We start from the raw sequence: 18,516 nt of genomic DNA on the forward strand, positions 1-18,516 counted from the left end.
TCAGTATTTTAAAAAGGAGAACAATAAATGTCATTTAAATAGTCTTAGTCTTAAAAACCCGATTTCAGTTATAAAGTTGATACTCTGCTCAATAGTTCTTAATGTCACATCTCACCTCCTGAGGGTTTCCAGAAAAATTATTAAAAGTATCAAAGTTTTAAATTGCCTTGTGTACTGTTCATCCTTCTTACTCTACATCAAAGGAAACGAAGAACAGACTGTGTCCGTATTTGTCTTGTATTTGCTCTTTAATGCCAATTAATCAAAATCTCTCCTTTTAATTTTGCAAGCAGCTAATTCTGAGAAAAGAAAGCTGGCTTCTCACCACTCACATCATGTGCACTCACCTGAGGAAATTTGTAACGACCCAACAATGTCCCAATGATTTCAGATGATTTCCATGATATTCCAGTAAGTGTAGCAGCTTATTTCCACTTTTTTCTGCAATTGTAATTAGGGATAAATATGCTTAAACCTGTGAGCCAATAGAATACACTCTTCAGAATGTTCCTTTCAGTATCTGGGAGATTATATATCTCAAGTCCCAGAGACGTGTTTGGTAAAACATGAGGGTTCAAGTTGATTTCATTGATGGCAAATAACATGGCCAAAACAAGTTGGTAGTTTCGTATATCCGTACTGCATAGAAGTATCACAAAATTCATATTGGGAACTCATAACTATTATACCTATAACCTATAAGGCACAGAAGACACCTTAGAAAATATTGACACAACAATCAAAGCAACCACAAAATGAAAAAAAATTCCTAACTTAAAACATCCTGGGAATCCAAGACACAATGAGAAGACTAAACCTAAGGATAATAGGTATAGAATAGAACAAAGATTCCCGACAGAGAGGGCAAGTAAATACCTTCAATAAAATTATAGAAGAAAACTTCCATAACCTAAAGAAAGAGATGCCCATGAATATATAAGAAGCCTACAGAACTCCAAACAGACTGAACCAGAACATATGTTCCTCCCATTACATAATAATCAAAACACAAAATGCACAAAACAAAGAATATTAAAAGCAGTAAGTTTAAAAGGTCAGGTAACACATAAAGGCAGACCTATCAGGATTACACCAGACTTCTCAACAGAAACTATGAGAGCTAGAAGATCCTCAGCAGATATCATACAAACCCTAAGAGAAGACGAATGCCAGCCCAGGCTACTAACTTTCTACAAATTCAGCCCTACAAAGGGTAACAGATGGAAAATTCCAACAGGAAGAGGGAAACTACACCCTAGAAACAGAAGAATGTAATCGTCTTTCAAGGAACCCCAAAGAAGATACCCAAAAGAAAAGAACATAATTTCATCTCTAACAACAAAAATAACAGGAAACAACAATCACTATTTCCTAACATCTCTTAATATCAATAGACTCAATTCCCCAATAAAAAGATATAGACTAACAGACTGGATATGTGAACAGGATACAGCATTTTGCTGCATACAGGAAGCGTACCTCACAGACAAAAACAGAAAATACCTTAGGGTAAAGGGCTGGAAAACAATTTTCAAAGCAAATGGTCTCAGGAAAGAAGCTGGAGTAGCGATTCCAATATTGAATAAAATCTACTTACAACCAAAAGTTTTCAAAAAAGATAAGGACACTTCATACTCATCAGATGAAAAATCTGTCAAGGAGAGCTCTCAATTCTGAACATCTGTGCTACAAATGCAAGGGTACCCACAATCATAATAGAAATTTTATTAAAGCTCAACACACACAGTGAACCTCACAATAATAGTGGGGTACTTTAATACTTCAAACTAACCAATGGTCAGATCATGGATACAGAAACTAAAGAGAGAGACACAGTGAAACTAACAGAAGTTATGAAACAAATGGATTTAACTTATAACTACAGATGATTTAACTCTAAAGCAAAATAATAAACCTTCTTCTCACCATGGTACCTTCTCAAAAATCTACCATATAATTTGGACACAAAATCAACATTAACAGATCCAAGAATTTGGAGTTAATCCCATGTATTCTATCAGACCACCACAGAATGAGGCTGATCTTCGATAACTACAAAAACAGGAAAACCATGTACACATGGAAGTTGAACATCTATCTCCTCAATGGTAACTTGGTCAGGGAAGAAAGAAAAAAGGAAATGAAAGACTTCTAGAATTCAATGAAAATGAAAGACACATCATACCCAAACTTATGGGGCACAGTGAAAGCTGTGCTAAGAGGAAAGCTCATAGCTCTGAGTGCCTCCAAAAAGTAACTGGAGGGAGCATACACTAGCAGTTTAACAGCACACCTGAAAGCTCTCTTACAGAAATAAGCAAATACACCAAAGAGGAGTAGACAGCTGGAAATAATCAAACTCGAGGATGAAATCAACCAAGTAGAAACAAAAAGAACTATATAAAGAATCAGCAAATGCAGTTGCTGTTTCTTTATCAACAAGATAGTGGAAATACTTAGCCAAACTAATTAGACACACAGAGACAGTATCCAAATTAACAATGTCATAAATGAAAAGGGAGACATAGCAACAGAGATGGAGGAATTTAAAGAAATTATCAGGTCCTAATACCATAGCCTATACTCAACAAAACTGGAAGTCCCTTTCTCAGAGGAACCATAGCACCCTCACTTAAGTCCTCCTTCTTCGTGAGCTTCCTGTTCTGGGTGAATGGAAATTGTTTATTTTGAGCTTTTGGACTAGCATCTGCTTATTAGTGAGTGCATACCATGTGCATTCATTTGTGATTGGTTACCTCACTCAGGATGACACTTTCCATTTTCATCCATTTGCCTAAGAATTTCATGAATTCATTGTTTTTAATAGCTGAATAGTATTCTATTGGGTATATATACCACAGTTTCTGTATCCATAATACTCACAGGAGCAATAAGGGAGGCAATGTGTGGAGCAGAGTCTGAAGTAAAGGCCACCCAGTGACTGCCCTACATGGAGATTCATCCTATAAACAGTCACCAAACACTGATACTATGACAAGAAGCGTGTACCAAAAGGAGCATGCCATGGCTGTCTCCAGAGGGGCCCTGCCAGAGCCTTACAAATACAGAGGCAGAAGCGAGCAACCAACTATTGGACTGGGCTTGGGGTCCCCAACGGAGGATATGGAGGGAGGTCCGGAGGACTGAAGGGGCATATAGCCCCATGGGAAGAACAATGACTTCGGACACCCAGACACCCCAAGACTCCCAGGGACTGAACTATCAACAAAGGGGTACACATGCTTCCAGTCAAAAATGTGTCAGAGGACGGTCTTGTTAGGCATCAGTGAGAGGAGTGGTCTTTGGTCATGTAAAGGCTCAATAGAGGCCCCAACAAAGGGAAACGAACAGGGGGAATGTGGGGGGGGAGGTGGGACTGTGTCGGGTAGAGGGGCATATACATGGAGACAGAGGGTGGGAGGAGGGGTAGGGAATCTTTGGGGGGTCGCTTTTGGGAGGGGGTATATTGGGAAAGGTTTTACCACTGGCAATGTAAATGAAGAAGATACTCAATAAAAAAAGAAAGAAAGAAAGAGATGCAGCCATTAAAACTTTGCCAACCAAAAAAATGCACAGGGCTAGAAGATTTGAGGGTAGATTTCTATCAGAATTAAAGACGTCCTAATACCAATAATCCCAAACTCTTTCACAAAATAAAAACAGAAGGAACACTACCCAATACATTTTACAAAGCCTCATTTATGCTTTGTAAAGCCTCATTTACGCTAAACCACACAAAGACCCAACAAAGAAAGAGAACTTCAGAACAGTTAACAATTTCCCTTATGAATATTGCTGTAAAAATATTCAATAGAATTCTAGCAAAATGAATCCAAGAACACATCAAAATGATTATTCACCATGTTCAATTGTGCTTCATCTCAGGGTTTCAGAGATGGTTCAATATATGGAAATCCATCAACTTAATCCATTATATAAACAATGTCAAACAAACAAAAACCCACATGATCTTCTCATTGGATCCTGAAAAACTTTTGAAAAATAAAACACCCCCTCATGCTAAAAGTATAGGAGAGATCCGGAATTCAATTCCATACCTAAACATAATTAAAGAACTATAAAGCACACCAACAGAGTTAGAGAACAGGAGCAACCGGAGAGGGATAGAGGAGCAGGAGGGCAAAAAGGAGGGGCATGAACAGATAATGGAAGAGACAGGAGAGAAGACAGAAAATAAAACAGAAACAAGTAGCAGTGGAGATGGGGAAATGAGGGCAGCCAGAAGACAGTCCCAGAATCCAGGAAAGTGAGAGGCTCCCAGGATGCAATGGGGATGGCTTTAGTAGTAATATCCAAGAAAGAGATACAAAACCTGTACAGACAACCTCCAGTAGATCGTCATGACCCCCAGTTGAATCATGATGCCACCCATGTAATTCGAAACTTTAAATCCAGAAATATTCCTGTCCAAAGGAAAGAGAGAGACAAAAATGGAAGAGAGACTGAAGGAAAAGCCATCTAGAGGCCACCCCAACTAGGAATTCATCCTACCTGTAGAACCAAACCCCCACAATATTGTCCATGTCAAGGGCTTGCTGGAAGGAGCCTGGTATGTCTGTTCTCTGAGAGGTTATGCCAGAAACTGATTATTACTAATGGAGAAACTAACAGGCAACTACTGGACTGAACACAGGGACCCCAAAAGAAGAGAAGGGGAAGAACTGAAGGAGCTGAAGGGGATTGCAACCCCATATGAAGAGCAACATCAAGTAACTGGACCATCCAGGCCTCCCAGGGACTAAACAAGCAACCAAAGATTGTACATGAACCAAGACATGATTCCAGACACATATGGAGAAGAGGATGGCCTTCTCTGACATCAAGGAAGGGGAAGGAGGCATGATTCTCTGTGTAAAGGGATGCTAGACTGGTGAGGCTGAAGGAGGTGAGTGGGTGGAGGAGCACCCTCTTAGAGGTAAAGATTAGGGGGTGAGGGCTAATGTGACGGGGGGCTTTGTGGAAGTGGAACTGGGAAGGGAATTCTCATTTTAAATATAAACAAAAATGATAAATAATGTATTTGTATAAGAAAAAAGAAGACAGCATAGATAAAATAGATACATCTTTCAAATAAAATGTTAAATTTAAAAACATTCCAGACCCAAAACATCCAGAAAAATCTTGGACAATATAAAAAACAAAATGTAAACAAATTGGAAAGGAAGAAGTCAAAGGAAGAAGTCAAACTATCATTATTTGCAGATGACATGATAGTCTACCTAAGTGACCTAAAAAACTCCACTAGAGAACTCCTACAGCTGATAAGCAACTTCAGCAAAGTGGCAGGTTATAAAATCAACTCAAGCAAATCAGTAGCCTTCCTATACTCAAAGGATAAGCAGGCTGAGAAAGAAATTAGGGAAATGACCCCCTTCACAATAGCCACTAATAGTATAAAGTATCTTGGGGTGACTCTTACCAAACATGTGAAAGATCTGTATGACAAGAACTTCAAGACTCTGAAGAAGGAAATGGAAGGAGACCTCAAAAAATGGGAAAACCTCCCATGCTCATGGATCAGTAGAATTAATATAGTTAAAATGGCCATTTTGCCAAAAGCAATATACAGATTCAATGCAATACCCATCAAAATCCCAACTCAGTTCTTCACAGAGTTAGAAAGAGCAATTATCAAATTCATCTGGAATAACAAAAAACCCAGGATGGCTAAAACTATTCTCAGCAACAAAAGAAATTCTGGGGGAATCAGTATCCCTTACCTCAAGCAATACTACAGAGAAATAGTGTTAAAAACTGCATGGTATTGGTACAGTGACAGGCAGGAGGATCAATGGAACAGGATTGAAGATCCAGAAATGAACCCACACATCTATGGCCACTTGATCCTCGACAAAGAGGCTGAGAACATCCAATGGACAAAAGATAGCCATTTCAACAAATGGTGCTGGTTCAACAGGAGGTCAGCATGCAGAAGAATGCAAATTGATCCATCCTTGTCTCCTTGTACTAAGCTCAAATCCAAATGGATCAAGGACCTCCACATAAAGCCAGACACTCTGAAGTTAATAGAAAAGAAACTGGGGAAGACGAGGACATCGGTACAGGGATAAAGTTTCTTAACAGAACACCAATAGAGTATGCTCTAAGATGAAGAATTGACAAATGGGACCTCATAAAATTACAAAGTTTCTGTAAGGCAAAGGACACCATCAAGAGGACAAATCGGCAACCAACAAATTGGGAGAAGATCTTCACCAATCCTACATCAGATAGAAGGCTAATATCCAATATATATAAAGAACTCAAGAAGTTAGACTCCAGAAAACCAAACAACCCTATTAAAAAATGGGGTACAGACTTAAACAAAGAATTCTCACCTGAAGAACATCGGATGGCGGAGAAACATCTTAAAAAATGCTCAACTTCATTGGTCATTAGGGAAATGCAAATCAAAACAACCCTGAGATTTCACCTTACACCAGTCAGAATGGCTAAGATTAAAAATTCCGGAGATAGCAGGTGTTGGAGAGGGTGTGGAGAAAGAGGAACACTCCTCCACTGCTGGTGGGGTTGCAAATTGGTACAACCACTCTGGAAATCAGTCTGGCAGTTCCTCCGAAAACTGGGCACCTCACTTCCAGAAGATCCTGCTATACCACTCCTGGGCATATACCCAGAGAATTCCCTACCATGTAATAAGGATACATGCTCTACTATGTTCATAGCAGCCCTATTTATAATTGCCAGGTGCTGGAAGGAACCCAGGTATCCCTCAACAGAAGAGTGGATGCAAAAAATGTGGTATATCTACACAATGGAGTACCATTCAGCCATTAGAAACAATGAATTCATGAAATTCTTAGGCAAATGGATGGAGCTAGAGAACATCATACTAAGTGAGGCAACCCAGACTCAAAAGATGAATCATGGTATGCACTCACTAATAAGTGGATATTAACCTAGAAACCTGGATTACCCAAAACATAATCTACACATCAAATGAGGTACAAGAAGCAAGGAAGAATGGCCCCTTGTTCTGGAAAGACTCAATGAAGCAGTATTCAGCAAAACCAGAACTGGGAAGTGGGAAGGGGTGGGTGGGAGGACAGAGGGAGAGAAGGGGGCTTACGGGACTTTTTGGAAGTGGGGCGGCTAGGAAAGGGGAAATCATTTGAAATGTAAATAAAAAATATACCGAATAAAGAAAAAAGATAAATAGTTTTCTACTGATATGTGGTATAAGGGACATACACTTAAGAAAGCCAGTTTACACCAAGCCTAAATCCAAGAAAGCAATTCTTCAAACATCAGGAACAAGACAAAGCTGACCACTATCTCCAGAACTATTTAATATAGTACTTGACGTTGTAGATTGAACAATAAAACAGAAAAGGAGTTTATGGGAATTCAAGTTGAAAAGGAAGCTATCAAAATATCACTATTCACAGATGATATGATAATATAAATAAGTGAGTCCAAAGTCACATATACTAAACTAACTAAAAATTATCAATAACCATCCTACATGGAATCAATAAGGAGACCAAGGAAGAAATTGCTAGTGAACCACCCTTTACAATAGCCACAATTTATATAAAAATATTGTGGTGCCAAACACCAAGCAAGTTAAAAACATGTATAGTCGGAAATCCATCAATACAATCCACTACATAAACAAACTCAAAGAACAAAACCACATGGTCATTTCATTGGATGCTGAAAAAGCATTTGACAAAATTCAGCATCCTTTCATGCTTAAAGTCTTGGAGAGAACAGGAATTCAAGGCCCATACCTAAACATAGTAAAAGCAATATACAGCAAACCGGTAGCCAGCATCAAACTAAATGGAGAGAAACTTGAAGCAATCCCACTGAAATCAGGGACCAGACAAGGCTGCCCCCTTTCTCCTTATCTTTTCAATATTGTACTTGAGGTACTAGCTTGGGCAATTCGACAACATAAGGAGGTCAAAGGGATACAAATTGGAAAGGAAGAAGTCAAACTATCATTATTTGCAGACGACATGATAGTTTACCTAAGTGACCCAAAAAACTCCACTAGAGAGATCCTACAGCTGATAAACAACTTCAGCAAAGTGGCGGGTTATAAAATCAACTCAAGCAAATCAGTGGCCTTCCTATACTCAAAGGATAAGCAGGCTGAGAAAGAAATTAGGGAAATGACCCCCTTCACAATAGCCACAAACAGTATAAAGTATCTTGGGGTGACTCTTACCAAACATGTGAAAGATCTGTATGACAAGAACTTCAAGACTCTGAAGAAGGAAATGGAAGAAGACCTCAAAAAATGGGAAAACCTCCCATGCTCATGGATCGGTAGAATCAATATAGTTAAAATGGCCATTTTGCCAAAAGCAATATACAGATTCAATGCAATACCCATCAAAATCCCAACTCAATTCTTCACAGAGTTAGAAAGAGCAATTATCAAATTCATCTGGAACAACAAAAAACCCAGGATAGCTAAAACTAATCTCAGCAACAAAAGAAAATCTGGGGGAATCAGTATCCCTGACCTCAAGCAATACTACAGAGCAATAGTGTTAAAAACTGCATGGTATTGGTACAGTGACAGGCAGGAGGATCAATGGAACAGGATTGAAGATCCAGAAATGAACCCACACACCTATGGCCACTTGATCCTCGACAAAGAGGCTGAGAACATCCAATGGACAAAAGATAGCCTTTTCAACAAATGGTGCTGGTTCAACTAGAGGTCAGCATGCAGAAAAATGCGAATTGATCCATCCTTGTCTCCTTGTACTAAGCTCAAATCCAAATGGATCAAGTACCTCCACATAAAGCCAGACACTCTGAAGCTGATAGAAAAGAAACTGGGGAAGACCCTTGAGGACATCGGTACAGGGAGAAAGTTTCTGAACAGAACACCAATAGCGTATGCTCTAAGAGCAAGAATTGACAAATGGGACCTCATAAAATTACAAAGTTTCTGTAAGGCAAAGGACACCATCAAGAGGACAAATCGGCAACCAACAAATTGGGAAAAGATCTTCACCAATCCTATATCAGATAGAGGGCTAATATCCAATATATATAAAGAACTCAAGAAGTTAGACTCTAGAAAACCGAACAACCCTATTAAAAAATGGGGTACAGAGTTAAACAAAGAATTCTCACCTGAAGAACTTCGGATGGCAGAGAAGCATCTTAAAAAATGCTCAACTTCATTAGTCATTAGGGAAATGCAAATCAAAACAACGCTAAGATTTCATCTTACACCAGTCAGAATGGCTAAGATTAAAAATTCAGGAGACAGCAGGTGTTGGAGAGGGTGTGTAGACAGAGGAACACTCCTCCACTGCTGGTGCGGTTGCAAATTGGTACAACCACTCTGGAAATCAGTCTGGCGGTTCCTCCGAAAACTGGGCACCTCACTTCCAGAAGATCCTGCTATACCACTCCTGGGCATATACCCAGAGGACTCCCCACCATGTAATAAGGATACATGTTCTACTATGTTCATAGCAGCCCTATTTATAATTGCCAGATGCTGGAAAGAACCCAGGTATCCCTCAACAGAAGAGTGGATGCAAAAAATGTGGTATATCTACACAATGGAGTACTATTCAGCCATTAGAAACAATGAATTCATGAAATTCTTAGGCAAATGGATGGAGCTAGAGAACATCATACTAAGTGAGGTAACCCAGACTCAAAAGGTGAATCATGGTATGCACTCACTAATAAGTGGTTATTAACCTAGAAAACTGGAATACCCAAAACATAATCCACACATCAAATGAGATACAAGAAGAAAGCAGGAGTGGTCCCTGGTTCTGGAAAGACTCAGTGAAACAGTATTTGGCAAAACCAGAACGGGGAACTGGGAAGGGGTGGGAGGGAGGACAGGGGAAGAGAAGGGGGCTTACGGGACTTTCGGGGAGTGGGGGGAGGCTAGAAAAGGGGAAATCATTTGAAATGTAAACAAATTATATCGAATAAAAAAAATGAAAATAAAAATACAAAGTGGAAAAAAAATTAAAAAAAAAAAAGAAGAGTGGATGCAAATCATGTGGTATATCTACACAATGGAGTACTATTCAGCCATTAGAAACAATGAATTCATGAAATTCTTAGGCAAATGGATGGAGCTAGAGAACATCATACTAAGTGAGGTAACCCAGACTCAAAAGGTAAATCATGGTATGCACTCACTAATAAGTGGTTATTAACCTAGAAAACTGGAATACCCAAAACATAATCCACACATCAAATGAGGTACAAGAAGAAAGGAGAGTGGCCCCTGGTTCTGGAAAGACTCAGTGAAACAGTGTTTGGCAAAACCCGAATGGGGAAGTGGGAAGGGGCGGGTGGGAGGACAGGGGAAGAGAAGGGGGCTTACGGGACTTTCGGGGAGTGGGGTGGCTAGAAAAGGGGAAATCATTTGAAATGTAAATAAAATATATCGAATAAAAAAATTGGAATTAAAAAAAAAAGAAAATGTGCATATATGTATCGTAAACCTAAAAAAAACCATGTATAATAAAAAGGTTCAGTCACTGAAAATAAATTGAAGATGTCAGAAGAAAGAAAGATCTCAAGAGCTGATGTAATAGTAGGATCAACATAATGAAAATGGCCTTCTAATCAAAAGAAATCTCCTGTTTCAACTTAATCATTATCAAAATTACAACAGAATACTTTTCAAAACTTAAAAGAATATGTAACTTCATACGTAGAAATAAAATGCCACTATAGATGAAACAATTATGTACAATAAAGAAAATCCCAAGGTATTACTTTCCCTGATTTCAAACTGTGCTACAGAGCAAAAGTAATAAAACCATCATTGTTTTAGCTTAAAACAAACAGGTTTATTAATAGAATTAAACGAAAAACCCTAATTGGAATCCATACACCTATGGACACTTGATCTCAGATAAAAATCCAAAAATTGTACCATTGTAAATAAGAAAGTATTTTCCATGAATTGTTGTGGTCTCACTAGATGCCAATGATTATAGAATGCAAATAGATGCACATCTAGCTTTTTGCACAAACCTAAATTCCAAATAGATCAAAGATATTAACATTAGACCAGAAATACTGAATATAATCCTAGAGAAATTAGGGCAAACCATTGAATGCATTGAAGAGGAAAGACTTTCTGAACAGAACACCAATCATGCAGTTACTGTACATTATCGCAGCTAATAAAATGATAATAAAAATGGTTTGGTAAGGCCAAGGAAAGACCAGTTGTTCAAAACAGCAGTCTTCAGAATGCAGAAAGATTTTCACCAATTCCACTTCTTGCAGATAGCTATTATCCAAAATATTTAGAGTACTTAAGAGACTAGAAAACAAATATTTCAAATCAAATATTTCAATTAAAATGCAATACATATCTGAACAGAATTTTCAACAGAAAAATCTTAAGTGTCTGGGAAACATTTAAATAAATGTTCAAAATTCAACAGAAAAATGTAAATCAAAATGATTCCGTGATTTCATCTTACACATGTCTGCTTGGCTAAGATCAGAAACAAAAGTGACAGTTGACACTGGTGAGGACCTCAAGGAAAGGGTGTGCTTGCTCCTCCATTCATGGCAAACTTTTACAGAGACCTTGTCCATCAGCAACTCAATAGCCTGCCATACCACTGCTGAGCTTACATCAAAATATTCTACTGTTGTGCCCAAGGACATTTGCTCAACCATGTTCTTTGCAACTTACTGAATTACAGCCAGAAACCAGAAGCAATCTAGATATCCCTCAGTCAAAGAATAGACAAAAATGTGTTAAGTTTACATACTGCCATAGTACTCAACTTTTTAATAGGGCATCATGGAATTTGGAACTAGAAAAATTTATCCAGAGCAAGCTTACCCAGACCCAGGAAGATGAACATGGCATGTTCTCACTGACAAGTGGATTAGCTCTGAGGTACAGATTTTGAGACAGTGAGTTAGAAATAGGGCTTAAGGGACAATGCAAGAATATTCACAATGTAACAAATATTAGTGTCATGTGTGGATAAAGAACTTGTTCTTTGCCAGGCAGTGGTTGCACACACATGTAATCCCAGCACTCTGGGAGGCAGACGCAGGCAGATTTCTGAGTTCGACACCAGCCTGGTCTACTGAGTGAGTTCCAGGACAGCCAGGGCTATACAGAGAAGCCCTGTCTCCAAAAATCCAAAATAAATACATAAATAAAATAAAAAAAAAAGATCTTATTCTTTTATTACCATATACTTTCACTTCCATAGTACTATTGTCATGTTATTTTGTTAATTTAAATCACCTTACACCAAAAATTCTACGGTTAAATGATTAGGATGTTCTGGGTGGTTTGATATCCACCAAATATCCTTGTAACTGAAGGCATCACTAGCAATAATTTGCTGAAAAAAGTTATAGTTTTATAAACACCAGTATATAAAATGGATCAAACATGCAGACTTCATTTTATTGGGAAACACTTCAGCTTGGGGTTTTCATGCTTGCCTGCTTTTATGATTCCAAAATATTTTTTCATTAAAAAAATACCTTCCACTAAACTATTGCAAAATGGATTAATAATAAAAAATCAGAAAATGAGTTCAATTACACACGCGTAAATTAAAACTCCAGTGTTAAGGTTCATAATTCTAGCCACTCTAAAGCACATGATCATTGTGTTCATTGTGACCCTGACGCTTGCACTTGTGCACATAGAAAAGGAAAAGGAAGAATATCAGAAAGATCCTTTTTCAAATGACTGTGCACCGCATCACTCTATTATAAAAGATTTAATCAGAAGCATGAATGAAATTTAATAGATCTTACTCTATATTTACTTTATATGAATACTTTATATTCAGATACCCTTTCTTGTAGAAAAGTAGATATTTTAAAATTAAATTAAATAAGGCGAATATAAATATATTTAATACTTCCTAAATTCTGTTGTCTTATTTCATATCTTGTTAAATCATCTGACAAGTCATTTTCCACTTGTTAGTATTTGATGAGCTGGTCAACTGCAAATGTGCTTTTGCAGTGAGATTGCTCCCACTACACTCTCTTGGACAGAAATGGGGCATAGTGCAAAGTGTTTCCTGACGTGGTGTAACTGCACAACAGTGTAAAAGATTTATCAAGTGCATCAATGGTTCTTACAAAGTTAAAAAAGATATATACCTGGGGAATTTAGAGAGCCACATGAAATATTTCAGCTAGTTGTGAACTTTTGCATTACTCTGATCATCTTTAATATTAAAATTTATTTCAAAATATGAAAAGATGTCTTCTTCACCTAATGATGTTTTATTTCTGAATCATTTCCCTTCTACACTGCCTTGACCTAACAATTTATCACCATACCAATTTGCTAGCAAAGTGTTAGCAATGTTTCTACTTAGACTAAATCCACTTAGACATTCAGCAATTTTCCAGCAACCAACCAGAAGCAGGACATTCATTGCACAGTTTTCCTTCCCCAGGGTGAATTCAGAGTTGAGTGTGTACTTTGTTTCTCTATTTCAGTTCTTTAGTTTATATATACCCTGATAGAAATTTCAGCATGCTACAATATACACTTTATTTCCTTGAAAAATTATTGTACATTGCTATTTATGTCTGAGATTACCAAGGAAGTTGAAGCAAACTTTGTCTAGATCTGCTGTTCCTGCAGATTTTAGACTGTCTAGGAAAGGGCCTTTAGTGACATAATCTCAGAATATTACTGTATGAATAAATTCATGAAATCAAGTATTGCATAGTGGAAATTTATAAATTAAATAGGTTGTAATGGATAAAAATCTGAAATCATATGAATTAAAAAATATTAGCTTTCAATACTCTGCAAAATGTTAAGGATAGAAAATAAAACTAAAGAGACAAATTTCTAATTCTGCCATCACTGCATTCAAATCTGTGTCAGCTGACACAAGCAACACTGATCACTCTAGAACCTGAGGAGGTATTACAATGTCACAGATTTCAATGGTATTACCTGCTCTAATACAATCACAAATGAAACTCCCCAATTCTCTGAATTGTTGTGTCAGGCTACTGCCAATATCCCTTGTAGGACATGACTGGCATGATATGTCTTCACAGTCTGAGGAATTACAGACAGCATGGTGAAAGGTGATAAAACTGCAATGACCAAATATGAAACACAAAACTCTGTAATGACATATTTCTCTTCTCACTTGAGAGGACATAAGGAGTCACCAAGAAAAGAAAATTAAACAGAGGATCTTGGAAGGGAATATATGAAGGAAACCTCATGAGATGAAATTTTTGGAATAAGGTTCAAATCCACACTTAAAGTAGGACAAATGAATATTTAAAAATGAGTTGATACAAATCACTTACCATAAATCATTAGATCTGCCCAAAGGTAATGTTTTCCAATCTATTTTTAAACTTGAAGCAGAGTCACTTAAGAGAGGAAAAAATGCACCAATGACCACAGAACCATCATAGTGTAGTATGTATTCTGATTCTGTTAGGCTGGAAAGGGCTGCAATGATCCAGATGGGTGTTCGCATCTGTAAAAACCAGAAGATAAAAAGCCAAGAGAAGGGCATATTAAGAAATGTTTCTGCCAAGATCTAAGTCGTGGGATGGTACAACCTATGGGGTGTTACATATATATATTCAGTGCTCATATGTGTTTGCATGTGCGTGCCTGTGTGTGTGTGAGTGTGCTTGCACTGTTGTTGTTGACATGATGACAGAATATTTCACTTTAATCAGCCAGAGATCTGTGCGAGGATCCTTCCATTCACCCTGTGAGCGTTCTATGGCACTTTATCCTTCAGGCTATCCATATGAGTCACCTCACTCAGTGACAAACAGGTTACAGCATCAAGGACATACTTTCATTTCCACTAGGAATAACAATAATAACTCCAAGACTGAAACACCCCAGTGTTGCTTTCTGCCTCTGTGTTTATGGCCTAAAATGTTTGCCAAGAAAGAATTTATTCAAGAGCCCTTCAAGATAATGCCCACATATCACATCAAAGAAATCATCGTTGGAAAAATATAAATACACATTACAGACCCATACCAAGAACTGATGAACTTAATTAAAGGTGCACCATGCTCCACAAAACTTAATAGTATTGGACTTAAGTTCACTTTTTACTCTCCTATGGTTCCTAGGGTTCTGAGACAATTCTATCTTTCATACATGCATGTCTACATACCAATACTTGGCCAGTTTACTCCTGTATACCCTTTGTGTCACATTTGTGTCACATTCTTGTGTAACCTACTACCAAGGTGAAGTTATTACTTCAGATGCATAACTTAATTTCAAGGTAGAAATCAGGTTAATAATTTGATCTTTTTCCATTCTAGAACACTGAATATATATATATATATATTTCATTCCACTCTTAACCACTCATTCCCTTTTTTTTTGACATGAGGGTATTAGAGAAATTCCCCCCATTTCTCCAAAGAACATATCATATGCTGAGGGGGTCTCTATGTTTCTTTCATGGAGTTACTCAACAAATGTATCATAAGCAGGGACTATTTTCAATCAATAAAACAATTTTAAGGCAGAATAAATACATTGTTCTGTAGGGTAGACGTGCTTGCATTTTCCTGTTAGTTTGATTGCCATGAAGGATGTACAACATAATAACTAAAAGAATGTATAGGCAATGACTTTCTTCGATGAATTTTGATAAATTATGTTGTGTCCTGCACCTATAATACAAGAAAGGAACACAGGTAATATAGTAATGGAAGTTTTGTTAATATGAGCATATTACTGTGTTTTCTCTCCACATTTTCTTTAATTCTGACTGTGACATAAGGCATACCTGTTGAATTTTAGAGTCAACTCCATTGTCATCATGAGTGCACCAATACCATGTGTGTAGTGAATAGTTACAATGTATCTGTTCTAATGAGGCAATGTGCTAAGCAGAAACTATTAGTTATTTGTCTCATTTTCCAGGAATACACATGGTTACTACATAAATTATACATTTTTATTTGTTCCATGATAAGAATATATGGCTAATTGTAAATAATACTTTATTTGTAAGTATGTGTGTGTGCATGTGTGCTCATGCATGCATAACTTCAGGAATGTCTTATGGACAGAGGATCATGATCCTCTGATCTATCGTTTAAGATGTCTTTGAGTTTACTTAAGTATATTCTAGAGGCTCTTCATCAGGTTCTCTGCAACAGGAGCATGACCACTTAAATGCTCAAATAACCCCAGTGCTAGACCCAAGGTTTTATTTTTATTTGTTTAATAGGAGAGGGGGAGTGGAAAATGGGGCAGGATCAGGTATAGGGAGAGACAAGAGAGAAGCCCAGAGGGTCAGAAGAAGGAATAGAAATGTGCAGTTGCTGGGGGTTGCAGGGATCAAGGTGTTTCTCTAGAAAATCCTATAGACCTGGGAGGTGAAAGGCTCATAGGTGTCAATATGGGTGATCTTAGCTAACAAGGACCAACAGTGGGGCAATGAAACCTGAGGAGACCACTTCCTGTAGTTAGACAGGGCCTTCAGAGGAGGAAATGGGTCACCAATCAGCATTCAAAAAATTGACCCAGATTTGTTCCTGTCTTAAAGAAATGCAGGGACAAAGCTGGAGCAAAGACTGAGGGAAAGGCCATTCAGGAACCAGCCGAATCTGGGATCAGACCCATGCGCACGTATCCAACCCTGACACTATTACTGATTCTCTGTTGTACTTTCAGATTGAAACCTAGCATGGCTATCCTCTGAGAGACTCTACCAGCAGCTGACTGAGGCAGATGCAGATACTTAGAGACTACCAATGAACTGAGATCAGGGCCTCCTATGGGAGAGTTAGGGGAAGGATTGAAGAAGCTGCAGGGGATTGATTGCATCCCAATATGAAGGCCAACAGTATCAAAAATCCCTGGGAGCTTCCAGTGACTAAGCCACCAACCAAGGAGAACATCAACTGTTCCATCTCCCTTAGTGCTTAAATGTCAGAGGACTGCCTTGTATGGGGTCAGTGGGAGTGATGTGCCAAGGTCTGCAGTTACTTGAACCCAAGGAAGGGTGATGACCAGGGTGAGGTGGTGGTTGTGGGTAGGGTGTGTGGGGAATAATCTCTTAGAATAAAACTGGAGGGGATGTGGCTTGAAGACTCTGGGAGGGGGAACTTGGGATAGGGTCAAAATTTGGAATGTAAATATATTAAATAATTCCTTAACAATAAAAACAATGTATAGTGGCTAAATCCCCACGTGTAGGTGAATGATACAGATAAGCAAGAACTTCTGTAAAGAAAGCAAATCACAATTCATGGAGATGAAGCCATATTTATTATCTAACCCATAGAGGTCAGGAAAAAACAGATACATACCAGTAAATTTATGAACTGGTACATAGAACTTCATTGGGCAAAATTAAAGAAGCACATCTTCTAAATTGTTTATGAATTCTTTAGGCATTGATATCTGGTATTTTTTTCTGGAAATCTTTTGTTGTTGATGCAATCAAGCTATGATAATGTCATTTTGGCTGAAAAATATTAATAGATCTCTGTAATATATATAGTAATCCAAAACGTGGCTGAGACATTGAATGGCCTGCTGCAGATGCAGTGTGAGGATGGCTAATATGGATAACAATACATTGTTATTAAAACTTCTATTTATTGAAAATTTGTTTTGCCCTTCTAAAATGTTTTATTTTTTAAGGTAGGATTTTTTTATTCGATTGGTTTATTTACATTTCTAATGTTAGCCCCTTTCCTCATACCCATCTGAAAACACCCTATTCCATCACCCCTCTACGTGCTTACCAACCCCACACATTCCTGACCTGGCATTCTCCTACACTGGGGCATTAATCCCTCAAAGGGCCAATGGCCTCTCCTCTCATTGCTGTCTTAAAATATCATCATCTGCTACATATGTAGCTGGAGCCAAGGGTCCCTCCACGTGTAACGTTTGGTTGGTAGTTTAGTCCCTGGGAGCTCTGGGGTTACTGGTTGGTACATATTATTGTTCCTCCTATGGGGCTGCAAACCTCTTCAGCTCCCTGGGTCCTTTCTCCATTTCCTCCATTAGGGACCCTAGTCCATTAGTTGACTGTGAGCTAGGAGTATTTAGATGCCCTTCTAATAAGGGCCAAATTATCCACACTTTGGTTTTCATTCTTCTTGAGCTTCATGTGGTCTGTGAATGGTATCTTGGGTATTCCAACCTTTTGGGCTAATATCCACTTATCAGCAAGTGCACATCTGTGTTCTATTGTGATTGGATTACCTCACACAGGATGATACTTTCTAGTTCCATCCATTTGCTCTAGAACTTCATGAACTCTTTGTTTTTAATAGCTGAGTAGTACTCCATTGTATATATATACCACAATTTCTGTATCCATTTCTCTGTTGAGGGACATCTGGGTTCTTTCCAGCTTTTAGCTATTACAAATAAGGCTTCTATGAACATAGTGGAGCATGTGACCTTAATACATGTTGGAGCATCTTCTGTGTATGTGCACAGAAGTAGTATAGCTGGGTCCTCAGTACTATGTACAATTTTCT

The 18,516-nt window shown here is 38.1% G+C and overlaps 1 pseudogene; it reads right to left on the reverse strand.

Moving 5' to 3' along the window:
- The window catches only part of LOC127670654 (vomeronasal type-2 receptor 116-like), a 35,274-nt pseudogene extending 20,728 nt beyond the window's left edge, over window positions 1-14,546 (reverse strand).
- Between the last annotated feature and the right edge of the window lie 3,970 nt (window positions 14,547-18,516).

The sequence above is a fragment of the Apodemus sylvaticus genome, chromosome 20, assembly GCF_947179515.1.
Source record: "Apodemus sylvaticus chromosome 20, mApoSyl1.1, whole genome shotgun sequence".
Taxonomy (NCBI): Eukaryota; Metazoa; Chordata; class Mammalia; order Rodentia; family Muridae; genus Apodemus; species Apodemus sylvaticus.